General features: G+C 42.3%; 1 protein-coding gene across 6 annotated transcripts in view; it reads right to left on the bottom strand.

Moving 5' to 3' along the window:
* Positions 1 to 25,098, bottom strand: part of LOC111871803 (peroxidasin) — a 735,056-nt gene that overhangs the window by 387,330 nt on the left and 322,628 nt on the right. Inside the window, exon 1 of one of the 6 annotated variants that reach the window (XM_033754416.1) lies at positions 21,266 to 21,366. The exons of the other annotated variants lie outside the window; for them this stretch is intronic. The gene's annotated coding sequence lies outside the window, so the exon portion shown is untranslated. Of the gene's footprint in view, positions 1 to 21,265; positions 21,367 to 25,098 lie in introns of those variants that run through there. 6 annotated transcript variants of the gene reach the window in all.

The raw sequence follows: 25,098 nt of genomic DNA, 5'->3' as shown, positions 1-25,098 counted from the left end.
CCAAATCTCTGAGTGGAAATGACTCATGGATGTCTTGATACCAGAAGTTTTACGCTGAAAATGTCTTTGAAAAAAAAAAAAAGATGGCTGCACGCAGTTCGACCGTAACACCTGATATCTGTGGAGTGTTGTGTAGGTCTTGCCAGAACCTAGAGCTGCAGTTCTATTCTGAGTACAGGCAATAGGCCGTGATGAGACGCCACAAGGCATTATGATTCACAGCAGCGAAATCTGCTTGTTTGTGTGTGTCTGACGGATTAATCTACCAACTGTCTCACGGGTTGCGAGGTGACAAATGAATTCAGTTGTTCATTACAAATCCAATCATCATATAGTTCGTAGCCCCTCATTCTGAATTCCAGGTAAAGAGATTAGCAGCAACAAGACATGAAACTTTCCCAGGCCACACAGAACATATGAATAGCATTGTTGCGGAAGTGAATTACACGTTTCCATGGCAACTCGGGTCTTCAGGTGGGTCATGCGCAAATCAAAAGCTCGTGAAAACCCAAGAGTGAACTGTTAGCTACAAAACAATGTACGAGGGAGAGTCAGTAAATAGGACACAGATGGAAGTAAAACAGCTGTAATGGACGTAATAGGTTTTCTGTGTGCATCGCTAGGTAGCAGCACAGTCTAATTTCATGGCAGTCTAGGTAGCAGATGTGCATACTGGGCCATCATTAGGAGTACAACGATAAGAGTCTTAGTTCTTGAATTGCATCTCATTTCAATTTCATTGTACACATGATGATGGCCCAATATCAGGGCCGAAACTTGTAACGTCAACAGCAAATTAAAACAAATATTGGTACAATAGCGTACGTTTTCTTCTTCAGGAATATTGCTGTGTAGACTGCCGCCTTTATGCAAATAAATCCTAAATGTGTGTGTGTGTGGGGGGGGGAGATTGTCTTGACCAGCCGTCCAAGTATCAACTTCAACTAGTAAATTCCTCCTCCATGGCTTACTGACATTACATCAGTAAATATCACCAGTGATCAGAAGCCTTATTGCAATCAGAGGTCATGCTGATTTCACTGTCCGTTTGGAAAATCTTGTTTCGACTGTTTGTGTGAGTCAGTACGTGTCTCGTCCAAGCCAAATCAATCCACTGAGAGGGGACGGATGCCCATTTATGCACTGCAGGTTCGCATGAGCACATGGAAGTGGTTTGCTGACATGCCTGGCCTTGGTAATGAAGTTTCCCCTCAATAAACATGTATCAGCTTTATGAAAGGTATCAAAATGTCGCCACATGCGCGTCACGAATTCAGTTTCATAGATGCTAACTAAGAAAACTGCATAATGAGGAGCTTCCTAATTAATAAATTAGAATGATCAAGCCAAGGATGATGAGACGGGCAGGGTATGTAGCACGAATGGGGAAGAAGAGGAATGCGTATAAGATATTGGTGGGAAAGCTGGAAGGAAAGAGACCACTAGGAAGACCAAGATGTGAGTGGGTGGATAATATTAAAATGGATGTTAGATAAGATTATTGGAGTGGAATAGATTGATCTGGTTCAAGATAGGACCCAGTGGAGGGCTCTTGTGAACATGGCAAAGAACCTTTGGGTTCAATAGAATGCTAGAAAATTCTTGAATAGCTGCACAATTGGCGGCTTCTCAAGAAGTTCTCAGTTAAGTGAAGTTAGTTCATTAGATTCTAAATTCAAGACTCTCCTTTTCTAAGTATGATTCTTCCGAACGCTCTGTGATATAAAATAAAAAAGATATAAAATGGCTGGGTAACGGCTACATAAATGTGCACAGAACACACATATTACCCACATTTAATGTTGCGTGAGATTTCTGAGAAAAGCGTTAAGTACCCTATATCCTTGGAGGATATTATGAGGCCTACTCTCCTTCAAGTCCTCACATAAACTCGGAGGTTATATAAACAATAAATAAATCATTAAGCAATTCGGTGTTGAATTTCTGAACACAATTTCCACAATTTCACATTCGTAATAAGTCATATTTTGCAGCTCAAATATCAGCACCGTTGCACTGTACAAATACATATGCCTCCCTAAATATCTAGAGGTAATTATCATAACTCTTGTAGAGCACTATACATTAGCGTTAAATCGAATAAAATACTCGTATATGTATGTGTTACACTATTCAATATCTCAACATGAACGCTCTTTCCGTTTAAGTCTGTCTTGTGTCCGATAAAGCTGTTATGAAAGCTTAACCAGACAACTTCGCCGTCGCAAACTAGAACCGGATACTTAAAGAAAAACACTTTGTGCTCAAAACTCGAGGAATCTTCGTCTACTATACGCAATACAATCGTAACAGTTCTGTGTCATATTGTAACATGCAGGCCCGTTGATAGCTTTTTCTTTTATTGCTAGTGGGGTGGGAGTAAGTCCCTTGTACTTCGGCCACTTCTGGCCCATTGTACCAGCAGCCCCAGATGATAGGTGAGGGTGAATGTGGAGCATTTGGTGGAATGAAGATTGGCAGTGGAAACCGAAGTACTCGGAGAAAACCTGCCCCAGCGCCATTTTTTCCTCCACAAATCCCACTTGACCAGACACGGTATCGAACCCGGGCCGCCGCGGTGGGAAGCCAGCGACTAACCGCTTCAGCTATCGCGCGCCCCTCGTTGCTAGCTACTGGCCCGTAAACAAGCAACAGAGAAACATTACACGTCCGCGCTGCCGTCAAGCAACAATAGAGGTGATGTTGCAGCCAATGTTCTCTGTATGTCCATCGGAGGTTATATCACTCGACCGACCGAGTTCAGTTCAGTTCATGCTGTGCAGCTGAGGGGAGCGAGTTGAATGGTGAGTGACTGAGTGAGCTAGAGATTTGCTGCAGTTCAATCCTTGTGAGCCGTTCCTGCAAGAAGCTGGTAGTTGAGGCACTTCAGGAACCCAGAGTAAGGGGAATGTCCGCCGTTGGAAACCGTTACCAGACAACGACTTTTGAAGTAACAGAAGACTGAAGACCTAATGCGTATTGCAGTGAACTGCTGAGTGTGTGAATTAGCTATAACTCTATAGTTACTTGTAGTTACAACCTGTAAGTGGTCAATAAACCCATTTCCTTTTCTTGGCACTACAGCCCCAGTGGGCCTAGGCCTACATCCATGAACTTCTCCGTTCACTTCAGTTTTTCTAGATCTTACACGTTCGGTAGGACTCCTTGGGCGGGAGATCAGCTCGTCGCAAGGCCTCTACCTTTACACAAACACAGAAAAACGCACACACACACAAACTAAACATCCATGCCCTGAGTGGGATTCGAACCCACGATCCCGGTTTCTAAGCGAGCGAGGACAGTAGATGCCTTAGACCGCTCGGCTACCGTGGCCGGCAATAAACCCATTTACCAATCCAAATTCCGCACACAGTCACTCCTATGAAGTGACAACATTATAACGGCACATGCGCAGTAGTACCGATTACGTTTTCATGTGGATCTTCCAATAGCATCTTCCGTAACATCAGTTGTAATTCTTGTAACCTGTATTTTACATTCCTTTGGCACTGGATGCCAGATTGGATTCCGGGGCCCGAGAAACAGAGCCAACATTTGAAGAGATTAACCTAACTTGAGCTACTGCACACTTTTCGGGGCTTGTTAGTTGAACCTAATTCCTTAAACTTCTTTCGCTGTTTTCCCGGTTCGTATATCTAGTTGCCTCTAGTTAGCATAATGTCATCTAATAGAACCTGAAAACTTATTTCGAAGTAACTTCACCCATTAGGGCCGCGCCATAGCTCAAGCGGTTAGTCGCTGGCTTACCACCGCGGCGGCCCGGGTTCGATCCTGGGTCTGGTCAAGTGGGATTTGTGGTGGATAAAGTGGCGCTGGGGCGGGTTTTCTCCGCGTACTTCGGTTTCCCCTGCCAATCTTCATTTCACCAAATTCTCCATCATCATACTCACCCAGGGCAGGCTACAATAGGCCAATCAGTGGCCGCCGTGCCGAGTGGACTCAGTTGGACTCCACTCCCCACTAAGCGAATTAAAAAAAAAAGCTTCACCCATTTATTCTCTCTCGTCACTATGCACCACTGTCACAGTAATATACTGCAGCCATGTTGTTGCCTGGAACTACATAACTAAACCCCACTGACTTCAAAACTGCTCATCGGAAATGTGAATATTCCTGCAGCAGACACGTGTGACAGTTCAATTAATTGCAGATACAAATTCACAGATTACTGCACCAGTGTTCCATTGACGGAGTCCAATCCATGTCAAATCCAGGCAGGTGTCGGACTTACTGCAGTTTATTTCACGACACTCTTATTAATACTGACGACATAGTTTCGAATGAAAGGGCAGAGAATAGTGAATTTGAGAGAACGTGGACTAATTTTGGCGTATATTTTCAAATTTTATTAGAGAAAATGAGGAAAAGCACAAAAACACAAATGAGGGTAGTCTGTGTTCGACCAACACTGCAACCAGGTACATTAAAAAATATAAGACAAAAGCGTTACAGCTTTCGCATGTTTACTGTGTTACTTACAGAAGTGGATTCATCAATGAATATAGCAATTTTTTTTATCTGAGATAATATTAATTACGTAATTTATGAACATACTTATGGGGTACCCGGTAGTGTAGTTGGTTGAGGCACTGTGATACAAGCCGCAAGGTCGCGATTTCGGTTCCCGATAAGGTGGATTTTTTCAATTGACCTAAATCTTCCAGCCGCACTATAGGCCTGGGGTCGACTCAGCCTCTATCAGAAATGAGTACCAGGAATCTTCATGTGGGGTAAATGGCGGCCGGCGCGTAAGGCTCAACTCACCGGCATCTGTGAGCCGATTTTCTAGAGAAAATGTGGGAGCCTCGACGTTTCACAACTCTATGGGCCTTCACGGCCTGTTACAGGGATACATTTACCTTATATGTACTTTTTTTATTGCTAGTGAGGTGGGACTAAGTCCCTTGTACTGCGGCCACTTCTGGCCTATTGTACCAGCCCCAGATGATAGGTGAGGGTGATTGTGGAGCAATTGGTGGAATGAAGATTGGCAGGGGAAAACGAAGTACTCGGATAAGACCTGCCCCAGCGCCACTTTGTCCACCACAAATCCCACTTGACCAGACCCGGGATCGAACCCGGGCCGCCGCGGTGGGAAGTCAGCGACTAACCGCTTCAGCTATGGCGCGGCCATTATATGTACTTACTTATTCTTGTAGCATTGAAGTAAGCTTTCAATTCCATATATGCTATGCTTACAGTTCGTTACATGCGAAACCATAACAGAACGACAGGATGATCTGTGATTAATCGAAGAGTGTACCATCGCGGAATATTTTGGAGATACCGAGAAAAGCACTGAAACCTCTGTAAGGATACACGGTTCACAGGCACGTAATTGCAATAGAAACTTCCCAGATATGTAACAGGACAACTGTTCCCTGGGCAACGACGTTCACCTTTCGGATCCCTTCACTGTGTTCGGCATGCAAACAGCCAAGAGCCGAAAGAAGTGCACATCTAATTTCAATTCTACGTACGTAGGTTGTCAGCCCTAGAAGCGATACTTGTTCGGGACAATGTGTGCCGTTGGCGACAGCCGTTTCTCTGTTGCGGACGCGCATTTCACTGCACGTGTCGATGCTCTCTTTCTGCGGCAGGTCTGTAACATCCATTGCTGCTTTATCAACACATCTGTGGCATCATACATTTCTTTTCCACTTCATTTTGTCCTTTGTCACATGATTTCATGATTTTCATCATCATCATTCTCTTCCCAGCTGTCGTGTTGTTTAGACAGTTCGAGTGGCTTCTCCTGCGCCCAAATTTCCTATTATCATACGAGTACTTGCTGCGACTGCTGAGTGTCCCCTGCTGCGTTCTCACATGTACACACACGGGTAGTATATATGAGAAAGCATTGTGATGGTGGAAAATCTATCTGGAGACGGGGATTTACGCGTTTTGAGGGTCCCTGAATAAGAAAAAAGTGGTTTTTAGAATGTCAAGTGACTGTATGCATCTGCGCCTAGCTGAAGCCTCAACGGTTGCAAGAAATTCAAACATATTCTGTACTTCTCAATTCATTCATCATCGCCTGGTGCCTCGTGAATACGAACAGTCTAGCAGCAACAATATGGTCTCTTCAAATGTCCCCTCCCACAGTAGTTTTTTTTAGAAAAAAAAAAACACTTCAACAATTTTGATTGAATTTGAGTACTGTATAGAGACCAGCATCCTAAGTAACACTGCATAGATGGTGGCATCTTCAGGAGTACCAGAGATCCAGACGCCGAAATTCAATTTTCTAGAAAACGGTTTCACTCATATTAATTAATTTTTTAATTATCTATAAAGGCAATGACAGATCACAATAGCCCCTCGCTCTAAGGCATCCGCTCGCACACCGAGATCGTCGGTTCGAATCCCAATCGAGGCATGGATGTCTGTGTACGTTTATTCTGTGTCTGTGTTGTTCTTTGTGCAGGCAGCGGCCTTACGATGGCCTGATCCCACGTCCAAGGAGTCCTACCGTCTGTGTACGGATCATGGAACTGCCTAGTCTAGTGAAGACAACACCACACGCTGCTAGAAGGAACAACGCACAAGCAAGGGGCATATTGCAGATTGCGCACGTAACAGAACAACGGGCTAACGAACATAAAAACAAGCTGCTGCACACAAGGAGAGAAACACATAGTTCTAAACAAATCAACGACACCCCTTGTGAGGTGCAATAGAATTTCACCAAAGAAATTAAAAATTTTAATATAAAACTTCAATCGATTTTATTTCATTAAGTGCTCTACGGCGTGTGATTTTAGCGCATATTAATGCAGTGTAGCAGTTTAGATATATTAAGACACCTGAAGGTGGCCATCTAAGGCCGAAACATGTCATGTTAAAGTTTAAGTGGAAGAAAGAGGAACAATTTGTTGCACTATTGACGGACTGTGTTAAACACAGACGTTTTAATGTGGCTTGCAGCAGGATGCTTCAATACAGAGATCTACACTGAATTATATATAAAATATAATAGCGAGAACACATGCCATCAAATATATGAGAATGTACGTAAATAAAGGAAAGAATAAATCATATATTCAAATTTGTTTTGGTGCAGAAGAAACTTAAAGAGTTTCACCGAGGGGCCCCAACACAGTAGGTTTTGTGTCCTGTTCAACTGAAGACAGAACTCTAATTAACTTCCTCATCCTAACGTTTTTAATGGGCTCGAACAGAATGAAATGCCAAAAATAACAGTTAAAAAAATGTGGCCTCTCAGCCGGTCAAGAAATCCTCGCCTTCATTTATGTAAACCCAAGTTCATCGAAGACTTCAAAAAAGGTCAAAATGTGTTCCAATAGAACTGAACCGTATACAACAGCAATTACTTATACTCATGGAGCTGAGCCCTTCTGGAGGAGCCGCCAATTCAGCAGCTGATCCAGAATTTCCCAGCATTTTATGGAACCCGAAGGTTCATTACCGTATTCACAAGAGCCCTCCGCTGGTCCCTATCCTGTGCCAAATCTATCCAATCAATACCATCTCATCCTACCTCCCTAAGATCTATTCTAATATTGTCCACCCACCTACGCCTTGGCCTTCCCTGTGGTCTCTTTCCTTCTGGCTTTCCCACCAATATACTATACACATTCCTCGTCTCCCCCATTCGTGCTACATGATCTGCAAACCTCATCCTCCTTGACTCTATCATTCTAGGTAAATATCTCTACCAGAAAGCACTGAATAATGCAGACGATGATAATGTGATGATAGTGGGAATGACGTCATCGCCACACATAATAACTATTGACACATGTGCTAACAAAGCCAACAATATATATCTTCAACTGCATGAAGTGCTCGAGCAAGAGTAGCAACATAAACAGCCTATCATCATTTCGACCTCAAGCACAATCCCTAGACATCTCATTAACGGAATCGACAACTTCAAATTCAAACATCTTAAATCATCACTATAACATCTGTGATTCTGGATGCAAGCCACATAGCTGACGTTTCAACAAGAGCAATAGTTTAAGATGATGAGGTTTTATAAGGTCCCTACTAATCTGATGTTTATTATTTTCAGTAAAATTTGAGGGCCGGTCAGGGTAGCCGCGTGGTCTAAGGCATGTACTGTCTTCGCTGGCTTGGAAACCGGGATCGTGGGTTCGACTCCCACTCAGGGCATGGATGTTTAGTTTGTGTGTATGCGTTTTTCTGTGTTTGTCTACAGGTAGAGGCCTTGCGACGAGCTGATCACCAGCCCAAGGAGTACTACCGAATGTGTAAGATCTAGAAAAGCCGAAGTGAACGGAGAAGTTCATGGAGGTAGGCCTAGGCCCACTGGGGCTGTAGTGCCAAGGGAAAAAATGAGGAAATGACGTAAACAACAACAATAGCAGAAGCAGCTCATAAGATTAAGGTACAAAAATTACATCAAGCCTATAACACTGAATATGCCTAAAAATATGTTAGAAATAAAAGGGAACTGGAGCGAGTTTTTAGGGTTGCCTACGTTACAGGCCCCGAGTACTGAATCACAGACAAAGCAATAAGTTTCAAAGGCTGTCGACATGAGGGATGGAAAAGAGGGGAGGTAAATTTGCCACATGAATGAAGGGCACAGCGAAATGCTTGTTCAGCACTATTCTGACCATTTAAACAAGCATATCAGGAACACATTAATTACTTGTCGCTGCCGTGATCATTCAATTCGCTCGAATTTCTGGACAAAAAGTATTCTGGCAATTCGGATGTGAAGCCAAAGGGCAGAGCGCCTGTATCTGTTGCATAAAATTCGATCTAATTAATATAACGACGACATCCGACAAGGCAGCCATACGGCACGTGGGGATCGCATCATAAGCTACGAGAGCATTGAAATGATTTGAACTATCGGTTCAGTCACCGTGTCCCTGTCACACAGGCCTACACAACAAAAATTCAATTGTTTCTTGAAAGTAGGCATTCTGCCTTCTGTGACGTGTCGCCTTGTAAGCTGGTAGAAGTCAGTAAATGGAAGTCGAAGAGTTGTAATGGACATAATATGTTTTCTATGTCTCTCACTAGGTAGTAGCACAGCCCAGCTTCATGACAGTCTAGGTAGCAGACGCACATTTTCATGTTAACAGGTTGGTTTCAGTAGTAGCGATAGTGCTTGACTTTCCTACTATCGAAGATCAACGTTCTGTTGTGTGTGTGTGTTTTTTTTTTTGCGGGAAAAGGACTCAATGTATACGGTATTCATAAAGAAATGTTCCATATTTACGGCGGAAAATATTTATTGGGTAAAATGGTTCATAACTGGGTCCAGAAATTCTCTTAAGGACATTCGAAAGTCGCAGTTGATGTCCTGACGCGTGTTGAAATGGTTGAGACTACAGTTAAAATCCTTCTACACTATGGGTTTCGACGCATTGGTAAAGCGATGGGGCATGCGCATCAATGTTGTGGAGGATATGTCGAGAGATAAATGTATTTTTTTTTAGTTTCGGATATCACATGTTTTACGTCTTAATTCAATTTGTGACATACACACTCCCACGCGCTGACCCCATCTTTAGGTAAATTAAACAAATTCTCTGACCTCGAAGATGGAGAAAGTAAGTTCCTCCGAAAATTCGATAAACTAATTCCAGACTACAGAGCGTCATTGTTTAGAAGAGTTCCTTCTTCGCTAGCAAAGCCGTGGGAACCTAAAATCAAAGTTCATAACAATTTTCTGCACGCAAATACACGTATTATTAAGCGCTTCATCCGAAATTAAAACCGAAAGTTCTGGTGATCAGTTCTCTCTCAGGACTTTTTATTTCCTGCGGCAGCCGCTCCAGATTTTGACCACAGATATTGCGCAACAAAACGACGGCGCGTCCTCAGGCTGGGGATGGAGCTGATCTCTAAACGTCGAGAGTAGCTGTAAATATCTCAGGTAAGCAGCCTTGTGCTCCTTCCGCCTAGGAGTTCGGTAAGTGCTTAACAAACGCTCACTTTACGTGACGATACATCGCAAAGGATCTCGGAACCGGAAGGACTGCTTGAGTCAAAGGAAATAACACGGAAAATTTTACTTGTCTTCCGGGATGTGATGCCGCGTAGCCCAGTATACACTCAATGACGTTTCGGAGTGACATACAGCAACTAACTTCAACGACAAAAGTAGGCGAAGCAGGTAATCAGAGAGGTTACTTGTTGCGCCTACAACTTAAACGTGAAGACTGAAGCGGTGCGTTCGTCAGACAAGTTGAACAATTTCTGCCGGAAGATTAGTTGAGTACAAATTAGGACAGTGGAATACAAAGGCAAGAAGACTCTATAGTGATTTTAAATGGCAGTTTCTGTGTTGAGAGCCGTTGCCAGGAGACGACTAGTGGACAACAGAATCCTAGTGTGCGTGCAACTGTGATTTGTAAATTGTGTAAATCAGTGATAGCGCTTTATTTAAATGTGATTAAGAGAGACTGTAACCGAGGTGCCAATAAATTCAAATATCCGAACTAGGACCCGTTATTTTCGTCACGCGTACTCTTCTACATTTGACAATATGTTGTTAGTGGTGGGTCATAGCAGCTCTTTCAGTAAAGTAACTGCCTGTTTCGTTATTTACCTGAACTGGATTTAGGAATTATTTCCAATGTAATAGTACAAAAGGCTCATGAAGCCCACTCTTAATCAATTAGGGGTAGAAAGCAAGGGAGCGGCTGGGAACTATGAGCAACTCTGATTCATCTGACACATCGCTCTACAAGGAGAAATAAAAACATTATTTCCCTCTTCTCAAGGCCCTTTACGGTAAGTGGACAACAATGTTTCCAGTCCCACTTATAGTACAGCATCTCGGGCCTCCGACTGCCTTTGTTGTTATGTCGCGAAAGAGGTTTAGAATTGGGAATTGTCAGCGTTACCACTCCGGCTTATGTCTGCACTCCAGAACACTCCGTGCTTGCAATATGCATTGTCTCCAGAGATCCATACCATTCCAAGAATCATTCTCTAGAACATAGTCGCCGAGGCCCAAACATCTGTCTGCTCCTCCTCTAACACGTTTATGACGTGTTATGTTCTCTTAAAGCCCTCTTCAAGGACCTGTAAGTCGTAGTTTCAGGAACACAAGTGTACTGCATCGTGTCGAGTTTACTGAGCTGCCTACTGCATATATAAATAGTCTTTCCAAGGCTGCTGCAGTGCACATTTAAGCAAACACCTCTATGCTCAGTACTCCATACGATTTTGTACCTTAACGCTACTCCTGTAATAAGCGAGGCCGTGACATTCTTCAGAAAACTTAGTCGCCGGAATTCCAGCGTAGCGGCCCGGGTTCGGTCCCAGGTGAATTTATATGGGAACTTTGATGGAGAAATGGGCAATGGGACAGGCTCTGTCTGAGTACTTAGGTTTCCCCTACCAAATATCAATCCACCAGCTGGTTCACATTAATTAATACACACCTGTATTCAAGAAAACAAAGTAATTTCTATTTGCGAGGATTGCAAAAACAGCAGATGCTCACCAAATCTCGTTTTGTTTGAAACACGAGGACTATGAAAGGCTAGAAGTTTAGAAAAAATTGAAAAACTGTGCCTTCCTTCGGAAATATATATGTAAATTAAAAAATAACATTAAAAAGAATCATAAAGGAAGAAGGCGTGAGGGTCCAATCTGTATTCAAGTGGCTCATAACATAAATGGACGGCTGGCTGGCTCCAGTGAACTTGGTAATGAACAAAACCGGGGAGGGGACTTTCTTATTTAGCTGAGCGACTATTAACTTCTTAACAGTCTCCACTATAAAATCCATCTAAATAATATTATGGCATCTAGATCCGTTGCTAGGCAACGACCTTGAATCATGCAAATATACAACATCGGTTGCTAGGTAGCGGCTTCGCCAACAGACGCCAACAAATCAATTCCACGACAACAAGAATATACAATAATAGGAAGCGATATTTTCTACTAAGTACGTGCCAAAGTGTTACATGCAGGAGAAGATAGGAGCTACAAGTAGTTACAGCAGAGTTGGTTTGCGAGTTGGTGAGTTAGCTAGAGGGCTGCTGCAGTTCAGCAGTTGTGAACTGTTGCTGTTAGAAGCTGACAGCTGAGGCCGAGGATAGTTCGGGAACACAGACGAAGAAGAACGTCCGCCGTTGGCAGCCGTTATCAAGCAACGGTTAGTTGAGACTGTAACAGACTGCGAACACTAGTGTGTGTGACACTGATTTGTAAAGTGTAGTCACGAATTGTGTGCTGAAATGTTTAATATATTCGTTTACCAATCCAAACCCTATCTACAGTCACTACATCATTTACTCTTCAGTAAATACCCCATACAGAATATAGTACTTCTCCAATATAAAGCTCAACTGAACAGTGCTGCTTAGGGAGAAAATCGCTCTTTATTCTCAGAGGCATACCACAAATATATTTCCTAATGTTAAAGCACGTGGTATATATAGTTACCTTCTGATCTAAGGATTAAGCGTGACTCCGCTCTCTGGAACTAAGAGATCATCATGAAAACGTACAGATGCTCTGAACCATTAAGGGGCCACAATATCACAAATATGAGTTCTGCCCATTTTTGACATTTTGTTGGCCGCTGTTGTATGCGTGAAGCCACCAACTCAGTTTGTCCCTCAGAAAGAGCTCCACCCTCACCTGAGGACGGAAACAGATCCAGCTTCCGAAACATTGTGTTTTCTAGTATCGAGAATACCGGACGATGGACAAAGTCCAAAAACCCAGTGATTTTGAGTACCAATTTCATAGTCCAGTGGTATATGTCCACATTTGTCAGACGCAACACCAGAAAAATGCTCCATTTCTATGTCTGTCATTTTTAACATGAAAATTGGCTTCATACGAAGTCTGTATGTAGTTTTACAATCTGTCTCGACATGAAATTTTATAATTCTAAATGTAATGGTTCATTAATCAAAATGAATTATATAAGTTTGATTTGACAGCTACGTTGCACAAAATGTCACATCATCTGAATGTTTCAAACAAGCTTCTCCATACAAGACTTCATGATTATCCAGCCAGCAACCATGGCATTTTTAATTATATTTTCATTAGCTGAAGGGGTACGCAGTAACGTACTTGGTTGAGGCACTATGCTACAAGCCGGAAGATCACGGGTTCAGTTCCCAATTGAGTTCATGGATCTTTCAGTTGACCTAAATCTTCCAGCTGCATTATTTCCCTGCGGTCGACTCAGCCTCTAACAGAAATGAGTACCAGGAATCTTCCTGGTGTTAAAGGGTGGCCGGCGCGTAAGGCTGACAACCTCACCGCCACCTGTGAGTCGACTTTCTAGATAATGTGGGAGCCTCGACGTCTCATAACCCTATAGGCCTCCGCGGCTTGTTACAAGAATACTTTTACCTAGTTTTTTATTAACTCACACTGTGTATCTGTTGCTACTGAAGAGACAAGCGACATCATACGATGGTAGATGAATGCTACATGAAAGTTCTTACAGGTGAAGTACACAACAGTTTGCGAGCAAACGTGCGGAAAATATGACGTAACGGGCACATTTTTCTTTAATATTTTACATTCTGTACAAGAGGAGCACGTGTTGTAAATACGATGAAGGGTGGTACATGTTCCCCCTCTACAGAAAGTTCGCAACTGGTAGGGACGCTTCCGGAATTACTACAGCTCCAAGCAAGGTTAAACACTAACCTAACTCAGTCCGTCAGAATTTCCCCGAGTGTAGTTACTGTGAGCCTTCTCATAAGTAAATTGGCACACCGTAGACGTGTCTTGTCCAGGTAACTGGTTCACTAAATGGTTACATATACCCGTACACGTGTATGTGGTAACAGAGAAACAAATGAACAATTTGCGGCCAAGGGCTGATGGTATGGATTAATTAAGGAGCATTAGGTTTCATGGGCTTATAAATTCTACCTACGCCGATGTGAAAACAAAATTCAATTTAGTCATGTTAGTTCATATGACTGAAGGCAATTTCCAAACTGGCTTGTTGGGTTTCGATTAAAATTGGTAAAGGGGTTAAGAAACGCAGAGGCTCTCAGCGAACAATACAGGTCTACTGAGGAGAACATCTGGCCCTGAGAAGCAAAAGTAAGAGGAAGATAAAGAGTGTTAAGTTACACAATAAAGAGCTTTGTACTTTACATTTCTGGTATAATATTGTAACGGATTTGATCAACACGTTGCCCGGCAACAGCCCTGTAAACACTGTCCAACACGAGACAATAGAGGAGTCTTTGGTTTCCTTGTCCGCGGTGACGTCACGCATCGGTGAGGTGTAGTCACGTGACATGTGTTCCCTGTGATGCGTGCCCGTTCCTTGGCTATATAAGTGACAGAATTCTTTCGGTTCAGGGACGAGTCAGTTCTCGGTAGAGACAGCCACAGGAAGTTCGTAGTTGAAGGAGAGTACAAGAAGTCAGCCTGTGAAGATTTAACGTGTGATTTCAAGACACAATATGAACATGCTAATGAACAATTCTATTTGTAACAAAAACACTTTCTTAAATGACAACGACAAACGGGGTTGCATTATATGTGCATGCTACACAACCCTATCACCCAGTTTTGGTTCAAACTGTTGTAGTATAACGAACGCTTTGGGGCAAGACGGAACCATGATTTCTTAAACGTGTGAATAATATGAAAACTGCTTGCTATAAAGTTAATAGTATTAATGAGTTGCTCGTTTATATCAACTGAATATTTAAGGAAGTTGGGAACTTCGAGACATTTGTTAATTGGATCTGAGTGGCAATGAATGCTTAGAGCTATCACAGACAATAACTAAAATGTAATCATATCATTTCACTATTCTTCTGAAAAAAAAGTAAGCCTGTGCCAAAGGTAGTAGAGGGAACAGGCAAAGAACATATTGTCACGTGATGGAGTGACTATTGGAGGGGTTTGGAATAGTAATTGGATTTATTGAACACTTACAGATATTCACTGCAAGTAAATACAGCGCTATCGCTAATTCACACACTATACGGTTGACTACACCAAGGATTAAGCCTTCTCAGTCCGCTGTGTCTTCAATGGCTGTCGCCTGGTAATGGCTTTCAACACCGTAGATCCGTCAGCGTCCGTGTTCCACGGCCTCACATCCCCGATGACTGTCGCCTATCTCACAAATAAATAATTTCAAAGTGATGTTACGACCCACGGTAAGTCGACCAGCCTGTCTTGGTGCCAAGCCCCCTTCTGGGGTCCAAGACCAGATATTTGTTACTGTCAGACAGTTGCTGGTTTATTAATGGGGGTGTCCTCTGACAAGAGGGCGGGTTTGTCGTTTACAAATGCTCCTGGTCCTCATCATTGTGGAAATTCTCGGGTCCTAGTTCGGCAGGACCCAGGACCATATTTTACTGTCTCAGATTCGAGACTCCACCCAGCCTCTACGGCAACGTCTCCGTACTTATTTGCACCAGGAATACGGTGGTCCAGTTATATCTTCGGGCATTGCTTTCCCTTTTCGTCGCCTCCTGGGATTCGCAGGGCTATGGAGGAGGTATTCGAACGCGGCCCCAACATTGCACTAACTAATTTGTCCGCGATTGCGAGTGATGTAGCCTCGAAGCGGACCCAATAGAAAACACCATTCTTCTGTTGATGTGGGTGACGTATCACGCGTTTCATCGTAGAGGCGCTATCCGCCTGGCGCCGAACAGCATTACAACACCGCTTCCTTTAACTCTCCTATTGTTGTGTGAAGTCACCGCTATCGCAGAGACGACGTATTACCGAGATGATCCTTATCAACTGCCGTCTCTGCTTGCTTCACAATTCCGGCTCTCGGCAGACATTCCACAGTATAATATCACAAGATTATTATAATTCATGAAACTAACTTTCGGGCTCGTTGGTAGGTACCTTGAACAAAACCGTCAGTGGACCCTATAATAATGTAAACCAATCCTGTTCACATTTCACCAGCGCAGCCGCTTCAGATCAATTTGAAATCTATCCCTCATTCTCCCCACAATCTGGGAATTGGTAGTAACTGCAATTATAGGCGGTCCATTGCGCTCCTGCTCGTTTCAGATCGAATTACTTTTCTGACCGTTCTGAAGAGTTTGCTTTCAGTACTGATATTTGGGGTGATTTATTTGTTTAGTTGGGGTAATATAACTGGACTGGCTGTAAACATTTTCAACTCTTTCTGAATATAATCCTATATATCTTCTTACAAAACCTCATCAACGTTGCGTCGTCATTATGACAACTGGAGCTCTCTCTTTGCCCACTGGAAATATTCCTCGCCAATCCGCCATAGGCGAGTTGACAATGCCGTCAAAAATTGGGGGTTTTTCCAAAATAAATTAAATACTTAGCAATTAAGGGCCTAGTTGTCAATATGCTGGCGCAGAAATGGTCCTACTTGATTTCATACTGGGTCATAAAATCCAATAAATCTCTCCAATAACAAATAGAATGTTGCCTGACGATGTTCCATGTGTGGCCGAAACACGTAGGAACAAGGAATGAATGTATAAGTTTAATTACATTTTAAAGTATTTAGCAATCACTTTTAGTGTATTTTATATAACGTTATTGCTGCAGTATAGATGGTAGACTTACGACCTAAAAATGACGCCAAAATGCAACAGGATCCTGAAACGTAATAAAATCCCTGCGAATATTTTGGACCGCAGAAAGAAGTGAGCCTGGCCCTGTACGACGCAGAAGTACATATACACCATAGCAAGACTAGTGACGAGGTATTTCTGTCCGAAGACCTGAGAAAGAAATTTCAGCAATAGAATTTTTATCAAAGAATGCACTTTAATGTTGCAAATACTTAAAACCTATACATTATAAGAGAATAAAAATGTTCCTATGGCTCCGAGAAATTAATTTTAAGCTGTAATTTTGAAGCCCATAGACATGGGCATTGGTCTCCCACAGACAACAGGTAAAAGGTAAAGTCTTCCCTGAACTGAACAAATTAAGCACTACGACTTGAAGGCGTGTAGGGGAATGGATGTATAGATCCACATTTTCTTGACCTCGGCACTAGTTGGAGGTGAGTGGTCAGCTTCACACCTGGCCGCTTTACCCCCGGAGAAAGAGTACCCGGTACCCATTGTATAGGAGGCTGGGTGGGCCCCAAATTCGGTCTGGAAGATGTGGAGAAGAGAAAATTCTTGACCATATCGGGACTCGAACTCCGACCAATCGGTGGTCGAGTTCGTAGCCAGTCGCTATACCGACTATCCCGGCTCCTTCTCAAGATTGGAAGTACTTTAAATATTTTATTACAAACTGAAAACTGAGGTGGGATAAGTGAGACTCAAACTTCCCTAATTACAGCAGCTAAATTGCCTGGATATATGCGACAATCTGTGTTATGATCTCAATTCGTGCGCGAAACTGCCCGCCTTGGAACCGTGCGTGCGCTTCGTTATCGTATGGCTTCGGTTGCTGCAGCAGAAAGACAGTGGGCGGTGGTAGCATTCGAGGTAGGACTGGTGTTGCTCCAATCTCAAGTTCTGCTGCGCACCGACAACTGAAACATCGCTACATTCTAAAATATGTAAACAGAAACTATCCAACGAAATGGCAGTAACTATTTACTGAAGCAGCAAATTCTTGACCGAAAGTTTAAAACGTCAAATAGTAACACAGGCTACAATCGACTGTCAGAAATGAGGTGCATATATTTTAAGGATAACCATTCAATTATAATAAAGGTAATGATTAATAGCACATACATCGGCAGACAGACACTAAAATGCAATTGTTAATTTCTATATTCCAGGCAGTGCAGCATTTCCTCGCCTCCACAGCGTCCAGACAATCTCTGTGGCCCACCGAGCCTCCTATTGAATAGGTACTGGGAGTATTTTCGCCGGGAGGTAAAGCGGCAGGAGCGTGAAGCTCACAAACTACACCTGATACCGATGTCAAGAAATCTGGAGCTATACCTCCACTCTCCCTCATGTCTTCATGCAATAGTACTTAATTAAGCACAGGGCAACTTTACTTTATTGTATGCTAACGAAACTTACTTTTTTAATGTTCGTCAATCAGAGGTCATTGTCCTAAAAGAGACAGCTCATAACTATTTTTAGGGCATTAAATTCCTTCCACCCATTTAGGAAAATAAATCATCAACAAGTACACATAGAATAAATAACAACAATGCTTACAGTTGCAACCCTTCCCACTAAATTTTCTCTTACTTTCTTCAAGTCTTACCATATACTTTTCCATTATTTGAGTTCTGTACTCGACAAAAAAGAAAACCATGACCTCAACTTCTTTACTCTGTAATCTAGAAGCCGGATCACAGATCCCGACACCAGACTCATTACAATATATAAAAACAAAGCTATCCCTGTAACAGACCGTGGAGGCCCATAGGGTGGTGAGACGTCGAGGCTCCCACTTTTTCTAGACAACCGGCTATGAGGATATCAGCTTTATGTGTCGGCTTCCCTTTACCCACAGGGAAACTTATGGTACTCATTTCTGTTAGAGCCTGAATACAGCCTTGAGCCACAGTGCGGCTGGAAGGATTAGGTCATTTGAAAACTGCAATTATCTCATCCGGAATCGAACCAGCGACCTTCCGGTTTGTAGCATAGTGACTCAACCAACTGCGCTACAGCGTGTCTCCTACATGTATAAGGAAAGATGTGACGTACTTTGTGTCGGCTAATAGAGCCCACAGGCAGGATATTCTCTTCAATTTCTCATGCGCAGAGCAGCACACTTCAGAGGACCAGGGAGGGGAAGTGTGACTGAAGGGGAAATGCTCCTTCCTTGATTCGAGGGGCGTCACGACGTCGATTATTACAGATGTTTTGTTTCCATTCGTCCCTTCATGAATATCTCGGGATAATATCTTAAATTAGGTCCCTATTGCTTCCCTTAAAATCATTTCGAAATTCGTTATTCACCCATCATCCTAATTTTTAGGCTAGTCTTAAATAATGACGTCGTTACATTAACTGTAAATAAGGTAAGACAGAAGGAAAATCCAGCAGAATATTGGGGAACATTTCTGCCTTGCAAAATGTCACATTACAGACGACCAATTAATAACATTTACTACATAATCTCATAAAATGTTTACTCGCCTCTACCCTTTGTTTCACATAGAGTCGTTTAGCCTAAGTCGCCATATCCCCTCTAAAGTTACTGCAGACAATATGTTTCCCCGTGGCAGGCTATCCTTAGTAATAGCACTGTGCAGCCGTCCCATGGGAAACACGTGTGACCCGATGGCTCGAACCTGATACCATTGTAACACGTCATAAATCACATGACCGCAGGCAGACGGTCAGAGAAATATTCGAATCAATTTGTTCTGCAGAGGTCCTCAGCCAGCAGCGCTATTGTATTGTACAGCGACACGACACCCATGCAACAGATGTTGAGCAACAGATCGGCACGCGTGGGGCTCGTAAGACACGATCACGATTAGAGTCTGCATGAAGTGAGACATAAGGGTGGAATGATATACTGGATGCTAATATGCTTCTATTCTATGATAAAGTTAGGCACAGACATGATAAAGAATTATAAACAAAAAGTGTAATTTAAATGGAGCAGACCTACAAGTGAATCCAGTACTTCGTAAAATAAATTGGAATGATAAATATAAGTATTAATATGATACCTACTCACTCAAGGAGCTGAACCCTTCCTGATAAACTGCCAGTTGTGCAGCTACTCAAGAATTTCCCAGCATTTTATGGAACCCAAAGGTTTATTACCCTGTTCACAAGAGCCATTTGAGGTATTCATGGAAGTGAGTTAAGACTGTGGTTTTCTGGGATGTGGCACCTTATGATTTTGTGGGTGGATGCAAATATTTTGGTGCTACTTGATCCCTGAAGATGGAGGTATTATTTTCGTAAAGAATTTTGGTATTCACCTACAACACCACATAGTGTTACAATTGAAAAGACCCTGAATATTTTGGAAGTTTGCTTTTCTTTTAAGATTTTATAATTTGTTAAATTTCTGAAGGACACTCTTGTAGTATATCTGAGACCACATTAAACAGTGGTCATACACATTAAATTTTAATCCATTTCTCAAGTGACCCTCTTCTGTTACCATAAACATCTGCTGTTGGATTATTGCCAATTTGCCCTCCTTCCCTTGAGACTTCTCAATAACTTCAGCATGGCTGTTCGCATTTGTGCTACAAAAACATCTATATGCTTTCAGCTTCAACAAATAAGGAACGTGAAACTTGAAACTGAGTGTGGTGCATCCAGCAGTTTTGTTGTTACACTTCTAGTCCCAAACTACTGGCTTGCTGTAAAAGTTGCCTGATTCATTAAAAATAGAATGAATTATGTGCTCAGACTGTGGTCTATTTATGTATTTGTTCACTTCATATCCATGGATCATTAGACATGATATATGACAGGTCTTCTCAATTATGACATCATGTAATCCAGTAGGTGAATACCAGTGTTTTGGAGGCACACTACCTCCATCTTCAGGGTAGAAGTGGAAGTTGGTAGCCACCTACCAGAAAACAGTATGTCATATATCTAAAGACCACAGTTAAAAAACTTCACTTCCACAAAAAACATCAGATCTAATTTTAATTACAATAACTTTTTATGATTTCTGTAATTTGGAACCATTCTGAAGTCATAGCATTTAAGTGTAACATTCTGTAATTGCTTTCCCAATAAATATATGTATAATCTTTATTCCACCAATTACAATCACCCTCACCTATCATCTGGGGCTGGTACAATAGGCCAGATGTGGCTACAGTACAAGGGACTTAGTCCCACCCCATAAGCTAGAAAAGAAATTCATGTTAATATTTTGTTTTTTGAGAATTAAAATTGCTGCATAGATTTGTACCAGCCCTAGATGATAGGTGAGGGTGATTGTGGAGCAATTGGTGGAATGAAGATTGGTAAGGGAAACGGAAGTGCTCGGAGAAAACCTGCACTAGAGCCATTTTGTCCACCACAAATCCCACTTGACCAGACCCGGATCTAACCCGGGCCGCCGCGGTGGGAAGCCAGCGACTATTCGCTTGAGCTATGGCGCGGCCTCATTAACATGTAACATCAGATGAAGTATATATACTACAGATCTGCAAAACTGTCTGTATTCTGAATCAGTGGCTAGGAGACTTATGTATGCAACACGTATCCTCAAACGTTACAGAATTCTGCGGACCCTTATATAGTTGAATGGGGTTTCTTAATGCGTAATACAGGTTAAGTGCAACTTCAAGCTTAAATTCTAAATTTTGTTTTAAAGTTTTCATCAACTAACAAATAAGTATCTATAGAGATTTACTAACCTGAAAATATAAGATAGAAAACAGTCTTTAGATGTCTGCACTAACGTAAACCACACGAAAAACACATTCAACTAACTGGATGAAGAAGGTTTACACTGCATCGGATACACTAGTGCACGCCTGCCAACTGCTCAGCTTGAATACAAGTAAAAGAAGTCGTCTGTGAGGCAAGAGCGATACTGCTACCTGAACACATTCATCTCTGACAAGGCATGTTCACGTAGGTACGTGGAATTGAAAACAGATGTCATGCGAAGGTCACATTTCTCAGATACGTATATTTTTTATCACTTATCAGTTCCCAGAAGCCATCTTAGAATTTTTTTATTAATTATTAGTAAGAAATATATCACTATATTCTATTTAAGAGTCTATACAACGGCGTTCTTTCTGATGAAATTCAACAGACTTTTCGGAGGAACAAATCGCCTCAAACATCAGGGTCAGAAACGAATCCTGAAGCAGGCAGCAATCACAGCAGAGTACCCATCGGCAATGCCGAAATTATATTTTACTTTCGTCTGTTTCCACGGCTTTATATCACACAAAATAGAAGACTTCGCAAATATCTGGACTCTCCCATGTACTGCTTGTCCAACCGAATCCACCGGGAGATCAAAAAATTATTAATATAATGAGTTTATGCATATATATATACACGAAAATCCGAACCGATCGTCATGAAACTTGGCATACATATAATACCACCTGAGGTTATCTGAAGTGTACTTCACGAATCACTCCAACTCTACATACTCACAAGCTGTATGCATACGCGCTAATGTTTTCTTTCTACAGTTATCAGTTATTCAGATAGAAGTGAAGGGACCGTAGGCTATTCATTCTTCCCAGAACTTCTTGTTTATTTAGCGATTGCAATGCCGCATAACAGGTAGCGTGGCAAGTTAAAAGTCATATTACTTATTCATTTACTTATGGAGCTGAACCCTTCTTGACGAGCAGCCTAATCTTCAGGCACTCAAGAATTTCGCAGCATTTTATGGAACCCAAAGGTTCATTACCTCAGATGGTCTGTATCCTGAGCCAGATCAATCCAATCCATACGATCCCATCCTATCTAAGATCCATTTTAATATTATCCACCCACCTACGCCTTGGTCTTCCCAGTGGTCTCTTTCCTTCTGGCTTTCCCACCAATATCCTATACGCATTCCTCTTCTACCCCATTCGTGCTACATCCTCCTTGACTTGATCATTCTAATTATACTTGGAGAAGAGTACAAGTTATGAAGCTCCTCATTATGCAGTTTTCTCCAACCTCCTGTCACTTCATATTTAGAAGTCATATAATGAAATTATTTGATTTCCTCTTTTCAATGTTGGACGAGAACCGGTGTTTTCAATATGGTTTGGCCGTCGGCGCGTAAGGCTGAGAACCTTACCGCCATTTTGAGTAAATTGTCTACAAAATGTGGGAGCCTCAACATCTCACAAACCTATGGGCCTCCACTTTACGTTTTTACTTCTCGATGTTATGAATTAAGTTATTTCAGCTCACATAACTTTAACACAGAAGTTATATGAATGGAGTAGTTTCAGGAACGCTCTATGCAGTCCTTTCTTAAAGTCTTGCCAATGAAGATCACAAAACGTCACATCCGTTACCGCAGGGCCACTTCGTATTGTTCGCCTTTACAGCCTGAAGCGAAGCTGGCACAAAATGAACAGCGCCGAGATCGCTACACAACAAAACTTGAGACGTAACCCTGTTACCTCTATCTCCACTGCTCGGAACTGAATGCCTAACTCAAGGAAACAAAATTCAAATACCTGCAGGGTACAGTGTCCACACTGCGGATTGAAACCGCTTCGAAAGAATTGGAATAGCAAGTCAAGGGGAAAATCCTAAGACGTAGAGAGACACCGCATGCTTGGAATGCCATGCATGTCGAAGCCGGCAGAAACCGAGGCACACATCGCTACCGACAACATATTTACTTAATGTAAGAGTTCAGAATGCCATCTTCTGGGACGTGGCGCCGTGTAGATCTTGTGTGAACCGACGTTTCGGAGGAACGTATCGCCTCCATCTTCAGGTTAGAAAAACCCATGAGCGAGGAACCAGCGAGAGCAGGTGGCTTATTCCTGTGACATTTACTGGCACTTATAAACGTTAAGCCCCTTGTCCGTGTGAGTATGGAGTACATTACTGTCACGATTTGGGGTGTGTGACTTAATAGACTGGGTAGGGATTGGATGGGCTTTTTGACCACTTGCATACAACACTTGGAACTACACTGTACAGATCACTGACACACACAAACTAGTGTCCTCAGTCCAATACCGCCTCCACTAGCCTTTTCCTGGCAACGGCTTCTAACGAGGAAGATTATTCAGCTTCCGTGATCACGCCGTTGCCCGCTGGTTAACATTCCACACATGAACTTATATCTCCATCTTCTCAGCCTCCCTTGCAGAGCTCAACTCTCTACTAACTGCTCATTTGGAATTACGGAACTCTTCTTTGTAACAACTTTGCACGAACCGAATAGAAAAGATCGTTCTCAACAACTCCTCTATTGTTGCTTCTGTATTAGTTGCCGCGAGAAAGCGTTTACCGAGTCGTTGCCTAGCAATGAACGTCTATTCTGGATCCACCATTCCGGCTTTCATGCGTCGTGAAAAATACCTTCCTGGCACATGATCAGGCAGCATTAAACATGTGAGGTTACATACGGAGAAACTATGGACCCACTTACACAGAGCTCAGATTTGGTTAATTAATTTGTCAGATACAGAGTTGTGTAGGTCGAGCGGTTAATCGCTGGCTTCGTACCGCGGCGATTCGGGTTCGATCTAAGGTCATATCGTAACGGATTTGCAGTGGAAGAAATGACAGTTGGCCAGGTTTCATTCAAGTTCTGCGGTTTCCCCTGCCACTTTTCATTCAGTGACTGATCCTGAATAATCAGTCATCGGGACTGGTAAAATGGGCCTATTCAATAAAAAACGGAGACTGTGGAACGAGGCGATAAGACGTCTGTGGCCTGTGAACTGAAAACATGAACCAGATAAAGACAAATTGGACTCTTTTACCCAGGTATTTTGAGGATTGTAACATCATTTATCCAAATATTTAGAAACAGAACCACAGAGGAGGAAAAATTGCCGTCTGATAGCAAGATGGACACAATACAACATACACAATAGCACTCACATGAGTAAACCCGCCACGTAATATGTGCATAAAGACTTAAACAAAGCCAACTCTAAGAAAACTCCTCTGCTCTACGATGCAACAACATAGACCTATATTTCATGCTCAAATAAACATATTTTTTTAACTTAATTTTATCTGGGTTTAGATGTTTTAAATTTAAGACTAATATTCAGATATAATGAAACACAAGAATCGTAATGAAATTTATATTACTGATCACTAATATGGATCCACATTAACNGGTAAAAGCACACTTCCGGTTCTCACGGTCTCTTCGCTTGCAGATTTCTTATATTTTTTCTTCTATCCTGAAGATGGAGGCGATACGTTCCTCCGAAACGTCGGTTAACACCACATATACACGGTGCCAAATCCCAGAAGACTGCTTTCTTCAAATAATACATTTCATGAAAATTGCCTGAGGATGATCTAGCTGGATCGAAACATAGAGCAATTGTACATAATAAACAAATATTAATACAGTAATACTGGTTTATGTATTACGATATGTTGTGCTGACGGTCGCATAATTTTTAACAGAGTTTCGCGTGAGACGCTAGGCTGATCGAGAGCACTGAAGCAAACTGACTGGTTGCTGACAGCACTGAACTGCGGAGGTCATCGAGTGAACTGAGGTGGAAAGGTGATCATG

Source organism: Cryptotermes secundus, unplaced genomic scaffold (assembly GCF_002891405.2).
Source record: "Cryptotermes secundus unplaced genomic scaffold, Csec_1.0 scaffold873, whole genome shotgun sequence".
NCBI classification, from domain to species: domain Eukaryota; kingdom Metazoa; phylum Arthropoda; class Insecta; order Blattodea; family Kalotermitidae; genus Cryptotermes; species Cryptotermes secundus.
This window is presented reverse-complemented; position numbering and strand designations above follow the sequence as displayed.